This window comes from Thermobia domestica, chromosome 7 (genome assembly GCF_964235325.1).
Source record: "Thermobia domestica chromosome 7, izTheDome1.hap1.1, whole genome shotgun sequence".
Taxonomy (NCBI): domain Eukaryota; kingdom Metazoa; phylum Arthropoda; class Insecta; order Zygentoma; family Lepismatidae; genus Thermobia; species Thermobia domestica.
The window spans coordinates 10,318,960-10,342,523 of record NC_137460.1 but is presented as its reverse complement, the minus strand read 5'-3'; the positions used below and the strand labels follow the sequence as shown (position 1 = coordinate 10,342,523).

The 23,564-nt window shown below is 37.5% G+C and overlaps 1 protein-coding gene and 1 long non-coding RNA gene across 15 annotated transcripts in view; both read right to left on the bottom strand.

Moving 5' to 3' along the window:
- Positions 1-23,564, bottom strand: part of cac (calcium voltage-gated channel subunit cacophony) — a 1,271,727-nt gene that overhangs the window by 858,463 nt on the left and 389,700 nt on the right. The gene's annotated exons all lie outside the window — the stretch shown is intronic.
- On the bottom strand, positions 13,731-20,625 carry LOC145688826 (uncharacterized). The gene is made up of 3 exons (XR_014131994.1): positions 20,286-20,625; positions 16,379-16,547; positions 13,731-14,421 (listed from the first exon to the last, which is right to left on the bottom strand). It is a non-coding gene; the product is annotated as an uncharacterized LOC145688826 (long non-coding RNA).

Genomic DNA, 23,564 nt, shown 5'->3' with positions numbered 1-23,564 from the left:
ATTTCTTTTATAGATTTATCCTGTCCGGTTCTTGTGTCCGTCCGTCCGTTCGTTCGAGAGACAGAAAATCACAAGGACTACTTGATGGCTCACCATAAATTTTGGCCAGGATTTAAATGGTTAAAAATTAGTCATCGAGATTATTGAATGAGATGGTCCATCCACAAAAACTGATAAAAAAATCAGCCATTTCTAGTTGTAACGTTGATCGCTATAGAACAAAAACAACGATAGTAGATAACGAGAATGGATTTCCTGCAATCAATTATACGTCTCAAAAATATGTCCTATTCAAACTCTAATCTCTCTCTACTAAAACCGGAAGTGGTAGACATCGACTACTATTTCCGGTTTTAATATTAATCAAGAAAATATCACACCAATAATAAATCTATTTCTAGTTCCAGCCTCTTCATAGGAAGGGATTTTTTTTTATCCTAGCGCAAATCTGATATATCTGGGTCGCTAATGACGCTAGAGATGTGTTTTTTTTCTGTCATGTTCATGGAGATTCCTTTTAGTTCTTCCTTGATTCTCGGTAGAATTTTTTGTTCCTTTTTCTTTCTCGGTCTCTTTCTTTTCCCTCATAATGTTCAAGCTACATATTGTAAAATTACCTTGATGTTCTATTGTGCTTTGACTGGGTAAAATTGGTGTGTTCCAAGGCCCAGGCAACCAAGAGAAGAATATTATAGAGCTCTAGGCAAGCTAAGTGGTCATGTCTATGAATTCTCAGTACTCCAAGCAAACAAAGAAAAGTTTAGACCCCGCAGAGCTCCAAGCAAGCTAGGTGATTGTGATTAGAATCTCTGAGTACTCCATGCAAGCATGGAGAGGAGTTAGGTTCCCATAGATCTCTAGGCAAGATAAGTGGGGAGAAGATCTCAGAGCTCCAGGCAAGCTAGGTGATTGTGGTTAGAATCTCTGAGTACTCCATGCAAGCATGGAGAGGAGTTGGGTTCTCATAGAGCTCTAGGCAAGATAAGTGGGGAGAAGATCTCAGAGCTCCAGGCAAGCTAGGTGATTGTGGTTAGAATCTCTTAGTACTCCACGCAAGCAAGGAGAGGAGTTGGGTTCCCATAGAGCTCTAGGCAAGATAAGTGGGGAGAAGATCTCAGAGCTCCAGGCAAGCTAGGTGATTGTGGTTAGAATCTCTTAGTACTCCACGCAAGCAAGGAGAGGAGTTGGGTTCCCATAGAGCTCTAGGCAAGATAAGTGGGGAGAAGATCTCAGAGCTCCAGGCAAGCTAGGTGATTGTGGTTAGAATCTCTGAGTACTCCATGCAAGCATGGAGAGGAGTTGGGTTCTCATAGAGCTCTAGGCAAGATAAGTGGGGAGAAGATCTCAGAGCTCCAGGCAAGCTAGGTGATTGTGGTTAGAATCTCTGAGTACTCCACGCAAGCATGGAGAGGAGTTGGGTTCCCATAGAGCTCTAGGCAAGATAAGTGGGGAGAAGATCTCAGAGCTCCAGGTAAGCTAGGTGATTGTGGTTAGAATCTCTGAGTACTCCACGCAAGCATGGAGAGGAGTTGGGTTCTCATAGAGCTCTAGGCAAGATAAGTGGGGAGAAGATCTCAGAGCTCCAGGCAAGCTAGGTGATTGTGGTTAGAATCTCTTAGTACTCCACGCAAGCAAGGAGAGGAGTTGGGTTCTCATAGAGCTCTAGGCAAGATAAGTGGGGAGAAGATCTCAGAGCTCCAGGCAAGCTAGGTGATTGTGGTTAGAATCTCTTAGTACTCCACGCAAGCAAGGAGAGGAGTTGGGTTCCCATAGAGCTCTAGGCAAGATAATTGGGGAGAAGATCTCAGAGCTCCAGGCAATCTGAGAGGCTTGGGTTATGTTGCCTAAGAGAGATGATCAACCGTAACTCATGACCATGAATGTCTTATAGGGTGTTTTATACCTTCTTCTAGACAGCGATAGCGCAAGTGTTCCTCTTCTGTGACATGAATTGATGGTGGTAACGGTGCCTGTGGTCTCCTTGCTCGTAGTAGTTGCAATAAGAGGGCACTTGATTTTGTTTTCAAATAAGAAACATGTGTTGTTAATGTAGGATATTACAATGTATTAGATGTATCGTAACCTTGGGGCCAAACATCAACTTCGTTCTGTGTAAAGATATCGTAGTGACTGCAATGACTCGTGAAGTCTGGGCTCTTCATGGATCAGAGAACTGCTTTCACTCATGTGCGATCTATCAGAAAAATTCTACAGCTGCCTGTAGATCTGTACAGCTGTACAATTCGTGCAGCAGTCTTCCGAACGCACACCTGAGATAATGTGAAACAACTAGTGCATCAACAATGTTGCCACATTTAGAAGACATAGCAAACGAGCCACAAAGAGTACAGCACTTATAGAATTATAACACAAACACTAGCAATTATTCGAATTAAACAGTAAGAATAATAATAGCAAAAGTATAAAACAATGACAACAACAAAAATAATAAAACGAAACTTAGCGTCTATCCGACAACACTGTACCCTTAGGAGATATTCTCCGTACAGCGCGATAGACGACCGGGACACTCCCTAGCGTTCTACTGGGTGGTGAAATTGGTCTCGGGATCACTATTTAAAAAAATGGAAACTGAGAAAAGTTGTTGAAAATAGGTGGTTTTCAATCTAAAGTGGGATGACTATTTCAATTGTATCAACCGTTTGGACTCCACACTGCTAAATCGCTCAACGTTAAATGAAAGAGCAATGTTGCCAGTATAATGGGTTGTTTTCTTATGCAATTCATCATACTAACAATACAGCAATGTTCGAAAACGGATTTCTGGTATTCTATTTTCTCTCACACAACAATGTGTATGCTTCACATATACCTGTATCATTTTCACGTTCAAGTCGAACAGCCTGTTGAACTAAAAACTCAACATTCCAACTAACACATCCACGTCAAACGTTGGTCACGAAATTCCAAAAAGAACTTAAGGGAAGAAATTCGATGTCATTTGGTACGTGACGTCGCGGACAATAGAGCATACGAACGTCATCGTATCACCTGCAGTATGCACGTCCAACAGGTAAGTGATTGAGCTTCAGAGGGAATGTGTGAAATGAAAGAACATTGTATCATAGTAGCTGCCGAGAGCGATTCTATTTTGCTCGGCGGGGAGTTTGAATTCACCGAGAGGTAACGGTACAGTATTTGAATAATTTTAATACCTGATTGGTAGAATAGGTTCAAGTTATAGTTGCTGTTTGAAGTACATTATTTCATAATGCAAAAAAAGGTGCAGATTAAGAAAAGTCCGTCAATTTTTTTAAATCTCATTTTTCTTGCTTTAAATGATTCTGTAAGGTGTTCTGGATTGTTATTTTCTGATGCATGCCCAAATAATTGCGTACAGATTGATAACATGTGTGCAAACTGTTACTAAAACTGAATGTGATATAAGTCAACTATCACATCCGGTTTCAATATTAATCCTTGTGTACTACCAGTACTACCATGGGGTCTTTTGTGATCCCAAAGGTGTTTATCATGATATACCTTTTAAACAAGTGAGATTACAATTCAGTATTTTCTTGTATTCTATCTCGAATGGATGCTAAAGATGCCTACTAAAACTTTCAGTTGTCTGTTTGATGGTTCTGCGTAAAGAACATAATTTAGATGGGGTTCTAGAAGACCCCATGGTAATTCCTGTGTAACAATGTTCTTGGTAGTACACAAGGGTTAATTTAGAAAATATCACGCCAAACCAAACTCCTTCACGTGGTAAACATTTTGTTTTACATGTACTTGACAATTTTCAGTATTTTACAAATAAGAAAACCAATGATCATTACTATTATATACGAGTAAAAAGCCGATATATTACACAAAATATAAATGATTTTGTTACATAATTGTTATTGTTACATAAAGTGTCAGTGATATGAATTTGGTTGCTTTAATGAGATTCTGTGTAAACGTTACACAAACACAAAACCAGTCTTTGTAACACATTTTAGACAATGTTATTGCATGTGATGAAACGTGCATATTCCAGTACAACTCGAAACAAAGAGGCAAAGGACCAAGTGGCAAACCTCGGAGTCCCCTTGCTCCAAGAAGGCAAATCAAAGATGAAGACCATGCTCATTGTTTTTTTTTTTTTTTTTTTTTTTTTTGACATGAGGGGGATCGTGCATCGCAAGTTTGTACCTCCTAGGACAACTGGTAACTCTAAATTTTACGTAAAAGTCCTCAAGAGACTGAGAACAAGGATCAGACATGTCAGAATAGACATCATGACAAACATGACGATTGGATACTTCATCATGAAAAACATGCCAACCCACAGTGCCTTCCTCCTGTCTAACTACTTTGTCAAATCTAATGTTGCAACGTTGCCCCACCCATCCCACAGTCCCGACTTAGCTTCCACAGACGTCTTTTTGTTTCCCCGGTTTGAAATCCCTTCTAAAAGGGGATCGTTACAGAACAATTGACGACGGGAGAGCAGTTTGTGAAATAGCTTCGAAAGCAGTTCCTGAACAGGCCTTCGCAGATTAGAAATTCCCCCTGGCAAAGATGTATCGACGCAGGAGGACCATAGTTTGAAGAATATTAATGTATAGGTATTACCATTCTTAATATTATGTAAATAAATGTATTTTTTTTATTCTTGTTGAGTTGGTGACATTACGAACAAAACTGTTTTCACGAAAATCACAAGTTGGAGAAGAAACCCATTCTTAGGAAGTTGAGTCCACATCAAATACCATTTCTTGTTTTTTTCTTACAGCTTTTATTTTCTTTGGAGATAATATTGGAGCCGAAAATTGAAGTAGATTTCTGTCAATTTTAGTTTCAATGAAGGTGTTGGAATATAGGGAAGATAGAACTTATTTTTGTTAACACTGAATTCATCAGAAAAATACGCTTCTTCCTGTTTATTGCTGTTTCTTCCCGAGAGTGATCAACGTTAAATCCGAAAATATTCTATTTCACCACTACTGATTTCCACAGAGAGTAAAGGAATATAGTGCAGCCTATTATTGAAAAATTGAATCCTTTCCATTAGACCGCTTGTCGCTGTTTCTACTCTGATATTGACAGACAGACGGACGGACATGGTTGTTCTACAGGGTGTCTGTATTCCTAGGTTTAAGTTTTACAGAGATCAATGTCAAAATACTTTTAGTTTTGATATTTGGTGACACTGTCTTTTAATAGTCGCAGACAACACTGCTTGATGGCCCTGCTTTCAAGCCCTACCTGTTTGTTGGCCATTCGCTCAAGATAACGTGAACATTTCATTTGTAGACAATTTCCAGGCTGCTTGATTGGGCGTGGTTCTCCAGTATTTCCCTCCTCATTGAAATGGCCCGCGTGATGTCCGGATCTTACGCCACCAAACAACTCATTATGAGGTGTAATCAAGTCACATGTCTCTCATCGTCTGTACAGAAAAGATGAAGATTTAAGCGAGAAAGAATTTGAAAGAAAAAATTTTTAGATGTCCCACATCTCAAGAAGGACATGACGACGTGTACATCTATATGTACAGTACGATGAAGCACATCTAGATGCACTGGATACATAGTTCAATTACAGACGTTATTTCCGAACTATGATGACGATTTCAAACTGCACTTATCTTAAGAGAAACCACGTCGCTGCCATCGAAAATGCTCTATTTGGTAGGCCTACATTTAGGCAATTGCCCGATAATGAAGTTTCCACTGTAGGAGACTGGCACGCATTGTAGTAATTAGTAGTTGAGCTCCAATCACTCTTCCTGGCAGGCTTTCCATAGGTCTTCAACGGTACGGGGTCTCCTTGTAACGGCGAAGGTGGGTAATGTTGCCATTACCGTCCCTTCGCAGAAAAAAAACTATTTGAAAATCAGGAAAGAAAGTATTATGTTCCCTTCCCTCTATTCAAACAAATAGCCCCTCCGAGCAGAGTTTCCCGGCCCGGTATGTGGTTCACAACGCCGCTTAGCGCACGAAAAATTAAGGTTACTCAAAAAGAATGGTATGCTGAAGCCCAACAAATAATAACATGCCTTCAAAGGTTGCAGGAACGTACTAACACTACTTGATAAACGACACAAAAGGAATTTAGATAATATTAACAAGTTTTATTTTTATAAAACAAAAAAGTGAAATAAAAAATAGGTAACGTTGAATAGAACAAAATTGTAAAGTTCGAAAAATTTTGTCTGATTTTTGAAAAAAAAATATTTTCAACCACTAAATTTAAATAAATTCAATTCATGCAAAATCATAAATTTATACATTACTGAAATATTCATCAGGCACATGTCGTATGAAGTGAAATTCCAAGATGACTTCTGCCTTATTACAAGTCATATTTAACGCGAACCATTTTCGAAATATAATTACTTATATCGCTGGAATTCAAAAACAAAATTTGAAATGATGGTTCAATTAGACAATTCAGCAATTTTCTATTTACATTTTATATACTCACGGAACAAGAAGAACATGATTTCGCAAATAAAATATAATACACACAACACTAAATATAGTATTACACATACCTCGCGAAAAGAACAAGTGATGGGCTCAACCACTTGTTTTCAAGGTTCCTTCATTGGAATGATAAACAACCAATCAAATACAAGTATAGCAATCACATGACATATTGACAAAAGACTCAAACCATATTACCAGATCACTTAAATTAAGAAAACACTAAACTCTATAATATCCCAATAAATATACTATAGGGGAATACAGGGAGGAAAAAGGGAGGTGAATAGAGTGGAGGTGGGGGTTGCCAGAGAAACAAAAGACAAAATAAAAAGGAAACAGCGCTGTTTCTATTTTAAAATTAAATCCCTCTTGCATTCATTTTACTTCCTAATACCAATAAATACGCAAAAGTGAAGATCACTACGGCACATCCTGTGAGATAAGGCTCGTTTCAGGAGGCTGAATGCTCAAAACTCTATCGGTGACGCATCAGGGGTCTGTATATGAGTAGTCACACTGATATGCTCTCTGTGATACTCAAGCTTAAAGGCATGGGGACTTCTCGGACACCCTGTTCGTATAATACATCCTATAGCTGTCCATAGAATGGTTTAGAAATCTAAAACAGGTCATGATAATTTAGAAATGAATTCTACTATTACAAATTAGAACATTTCTTGTGAGAGTACCTCAGTTGCCAGAACTGAGTAGATCAGGGAAGAAGAATTATGTTCTCAAAAATAATCGCTCTTAATAATAAACATTTTAAATTTCATTTCCATCTGAGGGTGTGTATCCGTGTATTTTGTTTACAAGAAGATATAAACATAAAATTGATTTTTCTTTCATCAATAGAGCGGAAAACAAAAGATCTCTCTTTCGTCAATCATCCCCTCGCAAAACATAAAAGGAAAAAGAATGATGAAAAAGAAAGAAGAAAATGCAGGTAGGAACAATATATAAAGACACAAAGAAATAAGCAGAAAAGAAGTTCTTTTTTCTTTATACGAATATAAAAGGAAAGGGAGATTGGAAAATCAATATCCTTATTGGCTGAGTTTTGAGATGTCTCAATACACAAACACTCATATATACCAGAGACAGACAGAATTCTTTTTTCCCCTTTTTTTAAAAATAATTCTTTTGCTATCTACGGAAACAACAAACTGGAAATTATATACATGTTATTTCTAACTTTCAACCGAAAATAAGTTTGTGCGGTTCCCTCCTCTCACATAAAATAGATAAAATTAAACTTACGCTGTTTTATTACAAAAATAGCCACCATCTGTCTCAATGACCTTTTTCCCAACAACGTACGAGGTTCGTTCGAGTTTTAAAGTCTCCTATTTTTTTTTTCAGGTACTGTAAGCAGATTTTGTGGTATTCCAAAGTTGTGAATTTTTGATATTCCAGCATTGAAATCGAAATGAACCGAGATTGTTCTTGTGCTTTTCCAACAAGACAATGTTCCTGCTCATCGGGCACTCCTAACTCAAGAATTTATTTGTAGCACCAAATTTGAAGTAGTGTCTCGTACTCACCAGACCTTAGTTCTAGCAAGTTTTGACCGTTTCCGACAATGAATGACACTCTACGAAAGCGTTCATTCTTCAGCCAGGCCACTCTGGCATCAGTCATTTTTCAAAGATCAAAATAAGCTCTTAAAGAAGGGTAATTTTTGTTATTGAATCGGAATTCAGCGTAAGGCTATACGAGACATGGGCCTACAGGTTAACGTCATATTTGAAGTATATCAACTCCCATCGGGAATTGACCACAGGACTCTCATTGCGAAAGTGCTTAAAGCTAAAGAAACGTTCTTGGCTGGCATGGAATCATGGTGTCGACTCTTAAAAACAAATGTATGCGTCTAAAGGAAGATTATGTTCAAAAGTGGCACACGTTTCAAACTTCCTGAAGTAAGTAATTTGTAAAACAAAAGAATAGGAAATCTTATAACTCGTAAAAGCCCAGAATTGGCGATTTTGTAGAAATCTTCCCCCGCGTCAAGAAACAACCACAACTCATCTTCTCAACACGTTCTTGGTTTTTAAGTCGCTGATTATATATGTGGTTCTCCATGAAAAAGATTTGACCACTTTGAAAAAGTTCAAAATACGGCAATTGTCCACTATACACTAGTTTTACCCTCTGTTAGTGAAACAAGTGAAAAGAACGCTTTTTGTTCTCGTAAACAATTCTTTCTAATCACACGTTAGTATGCAATTGAAACATGAGTCTGTTTTCAGGCCCGTATCCACGGGGGGGTCTAGGGGTCCGGGCCCCCTCTAAATTTTTGCTAGTCCCTCCCCCAAAAATTACACAGTAGGCTTGCAAATGAACTAATGTGGTGATGAACTACAAAATGGCTGGATCGCCCCCCCCCCCTTACATTTTTGGGCTGGCTACCGGCCTGGCTGTTTTCTACCTGACAATAATGACATACACATGTTGAGCCTCTGGAACTTGTTTGTTAATCACAAGTGGTGAAGTACACATTTCTTAAGCCTCCACGTTTTTCGTAGTTCAGTGTTCCCCATTTGGTGATTCGCGGATCCCTAGGGATCCGTAGAACAAATTCAGGGTTCTGTAGCGTTACAATATTTACATTATTGTGTCCAGCACAAACTTACTCGACCAGAGATCGAACCAGCGACCCCACGTACCACAGCCCGGCGGGAGCTCATGTGGTTCGGATTCCACGTTAATCAGTAGGTCCACGTCTCATATAGCCTCGCTGCTGAACGGGACGTTAAACTCAAAATCAACTCAACTCAACCCACGTACCACAAGTAAATGCTGTACAATTGAGCCACCGTGACACCTTTCCCGAACGGAGAATGAGATGAAAGGAAAATTCTATGCCAAAACAAATACGGCTTTGTACCCGTTTCTTGGTTCATATTTTTTTCTTATCTGCCAGTTTGAATTTAGACAACCCGTACATCACACTTGACAAAATGTACAGGATTTGATGAGGTGGATAGGCAACCAACAGCCATTGTGATATGTTGGGTTGCATAGCTTATCCCTGTTGGTTACTAATGAAATGCCAGTTTGAAAACCAATAAAGATAGACTGAAAAAGTGGCTCAGAAGTACTGAATGTTGTAAAGTCATCTTTTTAAATTGCAGAACGCACTACAAGACAATAAAAGTGATACTTAAATAAAAAAATTTAAAAACTGGAAAAAAGCTTACATTTCTGCTTTTTCTGAAAAAAGACTATATATATATATATATATATATATATATATATATATATAAATCTGTTTCCTGTACTGCAGAATTCCCGTACTCTTAATTTATGTAGCTTCTTCAATAAACTCGAAACGCGGTGGCTCACTGGTAAAGCGTTCACCGCAGGTGCTTGGGGTCTCTGGTTCGATCCCGGCTCGCGCCGTGTGGACTCTGTGGTGGACAAAACCGTGCTCGTGGGTTTTCTTGGGGTTTTCCCCGTTTCCTCCCACTTTCTTCATTTGACTCATTTCTCATAATCACAGTCTTCTTTAGCCTAACCGGCATAAGCGTGGGACGTTAAACTTAAAGATTTCATTTCATTTTTTTAATAGACTCACAAAGTTGACCCATCACCAAATAGTAATGTGCCCACGCTAGGAATCAAACAGAAGACAACTGGAACCAGAAGATATGCCAGTTTGTTTTGAAATGCTACCATTTAGATTTTGTAGTCATCAACTACTAATTGGCTAAGATCGTAATCTTTTGATGCGTTTTTTTTTTTAAATCATTTCTAAAATTCTTGGCCAAGATGTAATCTTTTGATCCATTGTTTTTCCTTTAGCATTTCTAAATCAGAGAACATAATATGATACACAAAGATTTGACAATAAACATATCTGTGGAAAGTAAAATCACAAAATTATGTTTGTAAAGAGCCTACAATTTCATAGCACGTCTATTTAAATTACTTAATACAGACATTACTTAAAAAGTATCTCTACTTTCTAACGAGGTTATTAAATTATTCTCTAGATGCCGCTCAAAATTTTGCAGCTAGTGCTGACCTCTATTGCCAAATCAAGTAACTCGTTTCGTAGTCAATATTGCAACTGTAAATAGTAACCTTAGAGGGTTGTGTAGGTGGATAGAAACAAATTTAGTCATCATCTACTGCTGAAAACTAGTACACGAGCAAGGGAAACGGAATATTAAAAAAAAAAAAAAAAAAAAAAAAAAAAAGTGAAACGTCAGAGATACAATTCTACGGTTAGGTTACAAACGGTAAACATGACCTTTTTAGGGTCATCTTGCTTTTTTTATTTTTTTTACTACTTCGTTGTAACTTTTCCTTCCTACTTTTGCATGTATCTAAAATTCTCCTTTCGTGTGTTGACAACAGAGCACAGCCCTGCCCTCTTGTGGTTGTTGTTGAACTAACATACAGACATTTTTGAGTTAAAATAAGAAGAAAAAAAAAACATGCACTTATCTGTGAAAGAGCAGTTCGCTCTGGCTTGTGTTTGCAAAACATTGCTATGGTAACGGCGGGGTCCTTTCAGCTTTTATAAATATCTTGCAGGTAGAATTATGGAGGATTTTCTCTCCTTGAGTACAACATGTTGAATTTCAATAGTAGTAATAAGAAGAGGAAGAAGAAGAAAACGAAAATATAACCCAGCAACGACAAATGCGTTGGTAGGCAGACGTTTAAGAGTGAATTTTGCTTTGTAAACTGTTTACTTACTAACTTACTTGTTGCCCCTGAGCCTTCGTTTCACAGTAAGCGTGCTTGATTAAAAACTCAAATTATTTATATCAAACCCTTCTTTTTTTAAAAGGTTGTTTACTAACCCACATGCGCCCAAGCGGCACACCGACGTCGAAAAGACGTGTTTTTTTTGGTGTAAAACACCGTAAAATACACCGAACATGACGTGATTTACACGTCTTTTCCCACGTGGAAATGTCCGGGAATATGACGTGATTTTTATGACGTCTTTTACACGTCATAGAATATGACGTGATTTCTATGACGTCTTTTACACGTCATAGAAATGACGTGTAAATCACGTCTTTTTTACGTGATTTTCACGTGTAAATCACGTCTTTTTCACACCTTTGATGTGAGTTGGGGGGGGGGGGCGTTCTCGAAATGAGGCGGCGAGAAGCAAAGGGGTGTAAGTGACATTTGCAATAAAGTATGGATGTCTCAAAAATGGATTCTGCACAGCTAAATATACAAACTGGATGGTGAAGCTCGTCGCAGTCCAATAGAAAGTCTACCCATGAATGCTCTACGTTGAACTTCATTATACAGTTTGTATATTTTGCTGTGCAGAATCCATTTTAGATACATACATACTCTATTGAAAATGTCACTTACACCCCTTTGCTTCTCGCTGCCTCAAATGTCATGGAAGTCTGACAGGATTGTTCAGTTCCAAATGTCAAAACCATTAGAAATTGATGTGCATCCGCAGTTTTGACATTAGGAATTTCAATCCCATGTACTACCTCGATTATTCGCCACACTTTTGAGGCTATTTATCAGCCCCTATTCAACCGTTTTGCACCAAAGTTAGAGGTTAGGCCACTAGGGCTACCTAGTTTTGGCCCCGTAAATTTTGAAATAGATCGGTTGAATAGTGGTTGAAACAAATAACCCTGAAACTGTGTCGGATAATCGAGATTCTACTATACATAGATTGAGATTCCTAATGTCAACACTGGATACACATCAATTTATGATTATTTGGACATATGGAACTGAATATTAATAATAATAATAATAATAATAATATCTACTCTAAAACACACAGCTTACAACACATTTTTTTAAAAAAATGATAAAAAAGAAAATGTCATACTTTTTCTTTCTTCTTAACTGCGTTTTTTTTTTTTGTGACAGTTCTGAACTGATCTCTGGCCGCAACACTTTTCTTGGGTTAAATAAAAAGTCTACAAATAACAACTGGACAACGTTTATTATAAGGAAAAACAATAATGAAAATAAATTTAGCCTCGTGGCTGCTGCTTGATTTTTCACCATTGTGTTGTAATTTGCATAATAATTTACAAGCTCCTATACCAGATAAGTAAGACCACTGGGTTATTGTAATAAATAACAGATCAGGATAGACCCTAAGAACCCTAGATCTTGCCACAGCGAAATGCATCACCACTCTCTTTCGGAAGCACACATTGGGGAACGTCAAAGTATTGTGGTCTATTTGATTGGTCAGTACCAAGATTTTGGAAATTTCGCTTCTCCGAAGGTTCGTATTATCTATGGATTGGGGATTTCCATATCCAATTGACCACCTCTAGTGTTGTTGATTTCTATTTTTTTAGTATTTGGATACTAGCCTATTGAATAGTACATATTCGCCTCTTAATGTGTGGTATATTTACCTACACATTAAGAAACGAATATACAATAGCTGTCAAGGAATTATTATATACCTAATGCAACAGGAAAGAAACGGCAGCACTTGCTCCACGAAAGGATAAATTTAAAGCCATACATTAAAAAGAAAACCGAGACGCATTGGATCGACTTGAAAAACAAAACAAAAAAAAAAACCTCGAATGTAAGACTCACCCTTGGCGAAAAAAAAAAGCCCTACATAACTTAAGAATGAGAAAAGACGAATAAACATGGTAAAAACAAAGAATGAAATGGAAAAATAAAGGAACATTGTACTTACAGTCCTAAGAAAATGAAATGAAATGAAATTTTTTAGTTTTACGTCCCACGCTTATACCGGTTAGGCTAAAGGAAACGGTGATAATGAGAAATGAATGAAATGGTGGAATGGAGAAAGTGGGAGGAAACGGGAGAACCCCGAGAAAACCTACGCACACGGTGTTTGTCCACTACAAAGTTCACTTGGAGGGGGCTGGGATCGAACCCGGAACCCCAAGCAAAAGAGGTGAACGCTCTACCACTGAGCCACCGCGGCCCTTAGTACTAAGAAGAATCCACTCATTTCGTCACTGGAATTTATTCATGTGCATTTCCTAGTACCTTCTTCTTAATGAAATTACGGTACAACACGTGCTTCCTTAAATTTTATAGCTATCCATTATTACGCTAGTATGCGCACACATACACACAAACACAACCACCCACATCCAACACACACTCACACACACAAGAACAATGGGTTTTATTGACAGTGCAAAATTTAGGACTAAACTTTTATAACTCCAATTTAATACACCTTTATTTTGAGGTGAAAAATCGAAAAAGAAAGTACATCTTAATTATTCTCTGAGGGATGAAAGCGAAAACACATAACCATTAATTTGAATTCTACATTTATTAGTTATAGTACAATGTGCACGTTTTGTCGTATAAAATAATATTCATACTGTTTGTAATGCAACAAGAAACACTGATTGTCTATATTATTTGTAATACAAACAAGAAATATGTAGACAATGCAAATCTGTTGGTTACAATCTAAAACTTACAGAGATCTTTTAATAATATAAAATAAAAAGAATAAAATTTTCCTATAAATTTCGTATGAAGGAAAACACCTTTCATAGTTATTGAAAGTACAGAAATACAGCATCATATCAAAAAAGCCTCACGTGCTTAAGTAGGTTAAAAATGGGGACTGCGGTAAGTATCCCACTTCTTTATCTATTATACCAGTAGCAGTTTCTTCCATCTTTTAGTTTTCGAAAAAGATGCCTTTACATTGATTTCCAACAAAGCGAGGAGGAACAGGTCAACATGTTTCAAGCATGCCGAATCCTTTTCATCCTCAAACAACAAGGCAGATGGAAGTGAATATCTTTCTACTAACGTTTTGAAGATTTGTGGCAATTGTTCATTTGAAGATCTTTATTTTTACTCACGAATGATAAGTGTCTTTAAGGCTAGTTTGCACAACGTGAACTTTGCTCTTTTTTCCGCGGGAGTTAAATTTCATCGCCAGCTCTTTGGAAACCAAGCATCAGAGAAAGGTCCCTTTTCCTCCCAACGATGACAAATAGGAACACTGAAACAGAAAAAAAAATCATGAACAATCATAGTGCAATTTTTCAGGTGCGGAGAAAATTAAAAAAAAAAAAATAATTACAATACGTCATGTGCAACTACAATCAATACGCAATAAAACGATTAGTTACTGCACTCGCTTGCATGAAGTCACTTATTCTCAAAAATCCACTTTTAACGGCCTTCCATACAGCGAAATTAGACTACCATTAATTTTAGTTATTCTGTAATAGCTTAACTTTTGACTTTATTGCAGCTGTTAACTCTGATTGTTCAGGAGGATCAAACAAGTTGGGGGATATAAAACTTTATATATACAGATACATGACAAATAATTGTGAAACACTCATAGAAGCCTACATTACGTATGTTCTCATAATATAAAATGCCACTCTAAGACCAACTTTAGGATGTGAGCTAAAAGTGACGATCAAGTATATTGATACGATATTACAACTGATGAAAAAAAAAACTTTGAGTTTTACGTCCTACAGTTATGTCGGCTAGGCTAAAGGAGATGGTGATGATGAAGACTGAATGAAATGGTGGAATAAGAAAGTGGGAGAACCTCGAGTAAACCCACGCACACTGTGTTTGTCCATCAGAAAGTTCACTTTGCGGGGACTGGGATCATAACTGATGCAGACTTATGCAGTAAGAATAGTTTTTATGGTATGAAAAAAGGAACTTTCTAATAATAAAATAATATAGCTACTCATTTATCAAACACAACTAGACAACGATAGAAATTACATGTATTATCTTTCACTACTGCTATGTAACCCCCAAAATGAAGTCAAAATTCCGCATTTACATATCGTGACAGAACTGCGCTATCGGATGCAGCAATCTGACAAGCTGTACACAGGTGGAACTAACCAGAAAAGGTATCCTTCTACTGTGATAAGAAATTTTATCCTGATTGGATACGATTTGGTAAGTTAAATTTATGATGCAAGACGAAACATATATTAGCATTTCAAAATATTAAAAAAAATAAAGTGAAAATTACAAACAAAATGGTGTATAACTTATGTATTCCGAAAAATAAAAAAATGTGAGCAAACGCCCCCTCACTTGTTACTGGAGTATTTTTAAAAAATAAGACTTCTAGAACCAGAATTCCGTCACAAGCAGTAAAGTGAAAATCGTCACATTATTTGTTCTGAGCAGGGTTAGAAGTTGCGGCAGTTATTATTATTATTATTATTATTATTATTATTATTATTATTATTATTATTATTAATAATAATAATAATATTAATATTAATATTAATAATAATAATAATAATAATAATAATAATAATAATAATAATAAAAATAAAACTTCTCTTTGATGAAAATTATATTTTACCCCTCTGTTGAGAAAAATATTTTCGGGAGTAGTACTTTTACCCATTCAAAAAAAAAAAAAAAAAAAGCGCGAACACTATAACATGTGATACATTCCATAGCTTTGCTTATATATAAATAAGTCAAATAAAATAATTGCTGAAGGAATAAAAATTAATAAACAAGGAAATCTTTAAAAATCTAAAATAATAAATAAATAAATAAATAGAGTGTATCTGAAGAAGACGAGGGTAGTTGCTGAAACAGTTACATTTAAATAAAATTGGCGCAGCTGTGGCTCGGTGATAGAGCGTTCATCTCTGGTGCCTGGGACCCCTGGTTCGAGCCCAGCTCACTTCAAGCGGCTTTTCTTGGAGTTCTCCAATTTTTTCCCACATTCTTCATTCCACCATTTAATTCACTTCTCATCATCCCCGACTCCCTTTAGCCTCAGTGCCTGATCGTGGAACGTTAAATTGAATATTTCGTTTACATAAAAGTATTGCCTTGTTCAACAATTATTTTATTTTAGTTAAGTACTAATAAAATATTACTACTTTCTTTCTTTTCTTCTTACTCGGCATTTTCTTACATGGGTATTATAAAATAACATGTCAAAAACTCACCTGTCGCAATTTTGGTATGTATGTCATCCTCCACAGTGATATTTCTAGAGCAGCTCGACGAGCAGAAAGGGGTCAGAGTTACGGCTTTCAAGTTCAGTTAAGAAAGATTCCGTGCTAGGTGGTCTGCTGTTGATCAATTCATCATTTGTAGGAGCATTGGCCACACGCTCTGGAAAGTGGGAGTACATGCAAGGCTTATTTTGGCAAATAACATGTATTTACAACTAGGCTTATTACAACGACTAAATACATTTAAGATGAAATGAAGCAGTTTAATTTCATGTAAACAGTAAAGTGAGTTTTTACTGCATTTTGTATTAAAAAAAAAAACTGAGAGCTTATAGAGGAAAATGAGTTGACAGGAAAATATCAGCCATAAATTTAACATGCTTTCTGTTCTGGATATTTTCAGCGTAAAGGACGGTGTGAAGAAGAGTCTGAAATCGTCTCAACCTCGGTGCAGGAATGGTCACTTCTTAAATGGAAAGATACGTAAAATAAATATTGACAAACTTGTGGACAGATAAATTTTATGGATTATTGTCTGCCCGTTGTTAACAAGAACCAGGGATCGGAAAATCTTTGAGTTTTACGTCCCACATTATGCCGATTAGGCTAAAGGAGACGGTGATGAGTAATGGATGAAATGGTGGAATAAAGAAAGTGGGAGGAAACGGGAGAACCCCGAGAAAACCCACGCACACGGTGTTTGTCCACCACAAAGTTCACTTGGCGGGGATGGGATCGAACCCGGGACCCCAAGCACCAGAGGTGAACGCTCTACCACTGAGCCACCGCGGCCCCATAAGAAGCAAGGATCGGATTTGAGAACGGAGTGAGAGCGTAAAATATCGCATCTTGAACACAAATGACTACCTGCGTTTTCGAACGCGGACATTTTTTGACCAAAAACACCAAGACAAGTAATTTCTTGCTATATATTGCTTCATTTAAATTCTGCAACGTGTAAAAAAAATATAAATATATATCTTACATTTATAATACAAGCTTGAAAAAATCAAGAGCTCCAATTCTGGGGTAGGTTTTATTTTTTTAAAAATAAAAAATATCCTACTCTGGGAGGGGCAGCAAATATGTAAGCCCCGAAGCAATGAGGTATGTTTTTTTTTTTACTGATGGGGATGCAGTGCCTGTGGTAGAGCGTTCACTTCTAGTGCGTGGGGTCCCTGGTTCGATCCCAGCTCGTGCCAAGTGGGCTTTGTGGTGGACAAACACCATGTGCCTGAGTTTTCTCGATATTCTCCCGTTTTCGCCCACTTTCTTCATACCACCATTTTTCACATTTCATTATCACCATCTTCCTTAGGCTCGGTGCCTTTCCTAGGGCGTGAAACTAAATATTTAATTTCATTTCTTTTTAATGATGAGGAATGGTGTTCTACCTGAAAGCAGGTTTTTGACCCAAAGAGACTTCCATTCTTAATGCGCAGCCCCCAACCACGGTCCCTTAATAAGACATTTGGTTTCCTTTGAATCGTTTCACGATTAGCAGTGGAAATCATAATAATCATATATAGTCATGTAAGGATACTTAATTGAGCTGGAATATATTTTTTTGAACTTCAGTGGCAACATTGATAAGTATCCATCATCACATGCTGGCACTGGAGTAAGTACTGTAATCTAAAATGCGAGGTAGCTGTCTACTCAATTAATGAACAAAATATTCGAACAGTCAAAAACCCGTTACATTATTATGATTTCCACACCGAATTCTGTAGCACAGTTACGGTAGCCAAGTGTCTTGTGAGGGTGTGTAGGGCGATGCTTGCAGTTTGAGAGTGCTCTCAACTGGAGTAATATCCTCCCACTGATTATACACATATACAAGGGGGGCACTACTTTAGCCAACGGGTCTACCAAATATTCATCGATTTTGTGGATTTTTTCACTAAATTTAAGACAGTAGTGCTACAAAAGGCTAAACAAAACATAACTGAGTGAGCGAAGGGGTTAGAACTTCCATAGGGCTCGTTGTTTCTAACTCTGAAGTCATACACGATTGGCATTGCAACAATTGCCGAGGGTCATTTCCCAAAGGGGTTCACTCGAGCAGTCGGTTCTACCTAACAGGAAATTCATAAGTAACATACGATGTGAAACATATTTTTGTGAAGGAATGAAAGTGTGAATGTAAGTAATTAATGTCAGTACACAGCAAATTGAAATGAATTTTGGGCATTACTCGGGCAGACGGTTCTACCAAATTTTGACATATTTCTTACAGTTTCATATCAGGTTAGAACAATGCATTTCTTTTAGCAGAGCATTAACTAAATCAGAAGCTCCATTAGTGCTTGCAGATTGACTTCAGGCCTCAGTACAAATACAGCGTGGACGTAATGCGTAACAATTTCAGTGAATAAAACATGAACCAATTTATATCAACTCCCCACTAAAAAGCAGGAATAATATATAACCGAGTCCGGGTAGGAGCACAGCAACAGGGTCCGAGCGGCAGCGACGGGATGCGTCCGTAGGGAACAGGCGCGTCAGCGACGGGGAATATACGTCTAAACGAGAATAGTGGAACACCACACTTACATATACAATACTTTCACTGATCACTTAAAATTCAATTCAATATGCTGTACACTAACAGTAATTACTTATATTCACACTCTCATTCCTTCATGAAAAATGTTTCTTATAATATTTTACCTATAAATTTTCTATTTGGTAGAACCGTCTGCTCGAGTGAAGCCGCATTTTGAGTGATAGTGAAAGCATTGTAAACGTAAGTGTGCTTTTCCACTATTCTTCTTTACGCGCATAGTCCCCGTCGCTGACGTGCCTGTTCCCTAGGAACGCACCCCCTCGTTGCCGCTCGGGCCCTCTTGCTGTGCTCCTGCACTGATTCCAATAGAATGCATTTGTGCTTTTTAGTGGGCACCTAGCAAAAGTTGTTTCGTGTTTTATGCACTGTACTTAATATGCCACGCGTCGGGAAGGTTCTAGAACACAAGTCCCCTCATATAGGTTAACTGCTAGATTGGTTCTTTTCTGTACCAAAGTTTAACATTTAATTCACATGTATTGTTGAACGAGCGTCGGCGAGTGAAGGCGGGTTAGAGCCCCGCACGGCACGTTCTTTTCTGTCTTTGTTACAATTAAGTGGGAAGGGGGACCTGTGTTCTAGAACCTTGCCCCATCCGTCTACTCTATATTTATACTAACCCCCGTGAAGGCAATCTGCAAGTAGTAATGGAGCTCCTCATTTAGTGCATATTCTGCTATAGGAAATACAATGCTCTAACCTAACCTGAAAATGTAAGAAATGTATCAAAATTTAGTAGAACCGTATGTTCCAGTAATGCCTCCAAAAGCATACATTTACTGTCATCTCGTTGTTTCCTTGTATTTAGCAATCTTTCGCCTTGGCAAATAGTACCACAATGCGTGCAGTTTTTATTATACGGATCCATAGTATAAGTAGTAGTAGTAGGAACGGGTTAGAAGAAGCCCCGCGGAGGTTGGTTGGTCCTGTTCTCGACATGAAATAGGCAAACTTTTCGTACATTTTACAATCTATGGATCTGTATAGTAAAACTGCACCACAGAATGACATACCTTCCCATGCATACTCACTCCCATATACGGTTTACTGAGAATAATAAAACATACATTATCATTTTACTACCGTCACTATTAATATTTTATATAGTATTCTACCTAAAATATTTAATTTGATACAGGCGTCTGCAAATGTTAACCTAATGGAGGTATCCTCGTTCTTTCTACGGTATTTTAATACACTGTAATAAGAAACCATAGGCAACGCTGTATGAGGAGCTAATCTTCAATTACAATTACAATTACAATACTCAATCTGCTGAATTTTACACAGAATACACCTAGATAGGAATAGGATAGGAATTATACTTACTTGTCTTAAAGCTGGCCTTTATCACAGGTGCCTTTAACAAAACACATTATGTATATTCACTCATAATACCATCAAAACACGATTCTGCAAATGGCTCACGATTCCCAGCATGCACTGCTCGCAGTTACAGTCGGGGAACGTCCGCGCTTTTTAGCACCTAAAAAAGACGTCTCTTTTTGGTGATGTTCGACACGTGATTCTTTGTACCATTCTGGCACGTGATAAACACGTACAATTTAGGTCATGTTTGACACGTCATTTTTGTTACCATTTTGGTACGTGATAAAGACGTTCCAAATTTTCAAAAGACGTCATTTTGAATTCGAACCCCAAAAAAAGACGTGTTTATGACGTGACTGTGCTACTTGGGCGGTTATACCAATATTAACGCTCAAATCCAAGGGTACCTACGCTGGAGGGGATGCATCTCAAAGCTTGCTTGACAACCTCTACGATCTGGATATCTTTGCTTCGATTTTTGCTTGGATATATCAGACCACGAAACAAAGAACTGAACGCCTCCCCTCCTCAAAGGTATTCAGGAATCGGCACCACTGTTTAAATCTAAATGGGAGCCTTGGTGGCTCAGTGGCAGAGCATTCACCTCTGGTGCATTGGGTCCTTGGTTCGATCTCAGCTCGCAACAATCAACTTCGTGATGGACAAACACAGTGGGAGTGGGTTTTCTCGAGGTTTTCCGTTTCCTCCCACTTTCTTGATTCCACCATTTAATTCATTTCTCATCATCATCGTCTCATTTAATTTAAATCTAAAAGTGGCTAGGAGCATTTGTCCTAATAAAAAATAGGAAACCACATTCATGTCGTCCAGGTGCGCATCTACAAATGTTTGCTGTTAGGAGCCCAAAGTATTTTTAGTCTTGGGGCCAGACCATGTCTGTTGGAAAAGTTGCGTATACGGCATTTCTCTTTTGGAATAGTTTATATGGTAGTAGTGGACTATTTATGGGTTGGTCACGTGATCGGAATAGTGCGCAATTTCTCCCAATATGGCCGCCAATATGGTCGACCAGCCAAAGTGCAACGTTTGTGAAAAAAGCACATGTCTCCTAAACTAATAATCCAATCTTCATGATTTAAAAACTAAATGACGCAGAAGGTAACAGACTATAATAAATTATCTAAAGTATTTGACTAATCATTGAAATAAACACCTATAAAAATAATTGTAAATTAAAATTTGCATTTTTTATGATGTGTATAACTCATATTTTTAAACATAACAAGTAACCAACTGGAATGATCGAAAAACACATTTTTTAACTTAAAAGGGTATTAAAATATCTTTCATTTGACACGTAAATCATTAATATCGGTTAAGAAACAAAGAAGATACAGCGAATTAGTTGGGAGCATACATAGGATCTGTTGGAGAAAGTTGCGTATACGGCATTTTTCTTTTCGGATAATTTATGTAATGTTGATGGACTAATTATGGGTTGATCACATGGTCGGGATAGTGCACGTTTGTATTAAAGAATAAATAGGCTCCTTAGGTTTTTGCGTCCACAGAGGAGGGGTTGATGACGTCATTACGTATATTGGAATACACACTTATAGAGCACCATTCTCGTTACTGCTGCATGGGATTATTTCCAGTTTGATTAAGAGATTTGATATGAACAGATTTTTCCAAGATGTTGGTAAATATTTAAAACTAAAAGTTACAATCTTAGGAGTTAGAAGAATTTGATAAGTTCAATCTTTTAATAAGTTTTCTTTCATAAATTCAAGCTTTTAATGACAATCTTTCCTCTCAATACTTTTTAATTAAGTATGTAGTAACAATTGTTATAGTCTCAGAAATAATACGTAGTGTACCTAGTACAAATGATGATATCATAGTAACATAGTCAACAAAAACAACAAAAAAATAAACATTATTTTCGATGTTACAAGAGAATGACACAATACAATGTTATTATATGAACTTTGTTATTTGGTACTACGCTTGCATGCTAGTTGTATGGATTATTACAACCATTTAGATCGCATTCACAGAATTTCGAGCACGAAATCATTGCTAAATGACACTTGCAGACAGTGCTTTTGGCATATTTCTTGCAGGTGCACGGTACAGGTAAATCCGGTGGAAGTCTTTCTTCTACTACAGATGGTAACCAATCACCGTCTTCTTCTGCGAAACCATAGTCCGCTGGATTAAGTGGTGTGTAATTCTGAAGTATATTGTACCAAAGATGACTTTAAAGATACGCTCTTTTTATGTGTAAGTGTGTTGATGATGATGTTGGTGGGAACGCTGTGAAATCAATACCTTTCATTCTGTGATATTCCGTAACTCTGAGTTCATCCAATGTTGTATAGCTTGCTTTTATGGTGCTTGCAAGATATGAATCAGCTTGTTGAACCATTACATTGTTTAACTCATTCTTCCAAAAATGTTCCAAAAGTTGGGGTGACTCCTTCGCACGTTTAACATTAGCGTGTTTTGTCGAAAATTTGCTTGTGGTATTGCATCCAGACAACGCATGGACAGCTGGCAAAATGTTGATAAAAAGGTTCTGGAATGTAGTCAATAAGTGTGTGAACTGGTAAATATCTGGTTGTTGACCCTGAGCCACACAGAACCTACATTTCAAGAAGTCGAATTGAGTATAGCCCGCTCCCCCCAGTGATTTTTAACGAATCATAGTGATTATAACGATTCACACTAGTTCATAATGAATCGGAATCGCATGTTATAAAGATTTAAGATCTTGCGGTAAGGAAGATTTAGTATAAGTAGTAGTAGTAGCAATAGTAATAGTAGTAGTGGTAGTTAGTGAACGGGTTAGAAGCCCCGCAGGGGTTGGTTGGGTTGTGTTCTCGATATAAGTAGTAGTAGTGGTAACAGCAGTAGCAGTAGGAGTAGTAGTGACTCTTCCAGTTCCGGTGACAAAGAACTGGGGGGAGCGGGCTATACACAAGCCAAGAAGTCCTCTCTTCTTAAATTCCAAGGCAAAAAAGTGCGTTGCACATACAAATGAATCAGCATCGGATGAAGCAAGTACAACGCTTGTCATTTCTGATCTCCTGATGGCGTGATTCACATGTAAAAAAAAGTCTTTCATCTGCTTCTTCAAGATGTGATGCTAAATCCTCTATTTCAGTAGACTCGCCATTCGAAATGCGTACACTCTTTTCCTCATTGATTCCAAGACCGCCTATGTAGATGGAAATATTGTGCCGAGAACCATATTTCATAATGTATTGAGCAAAGAATTGTTGAAAATTGTACTTGCGTGTAGACGCCCAAAAC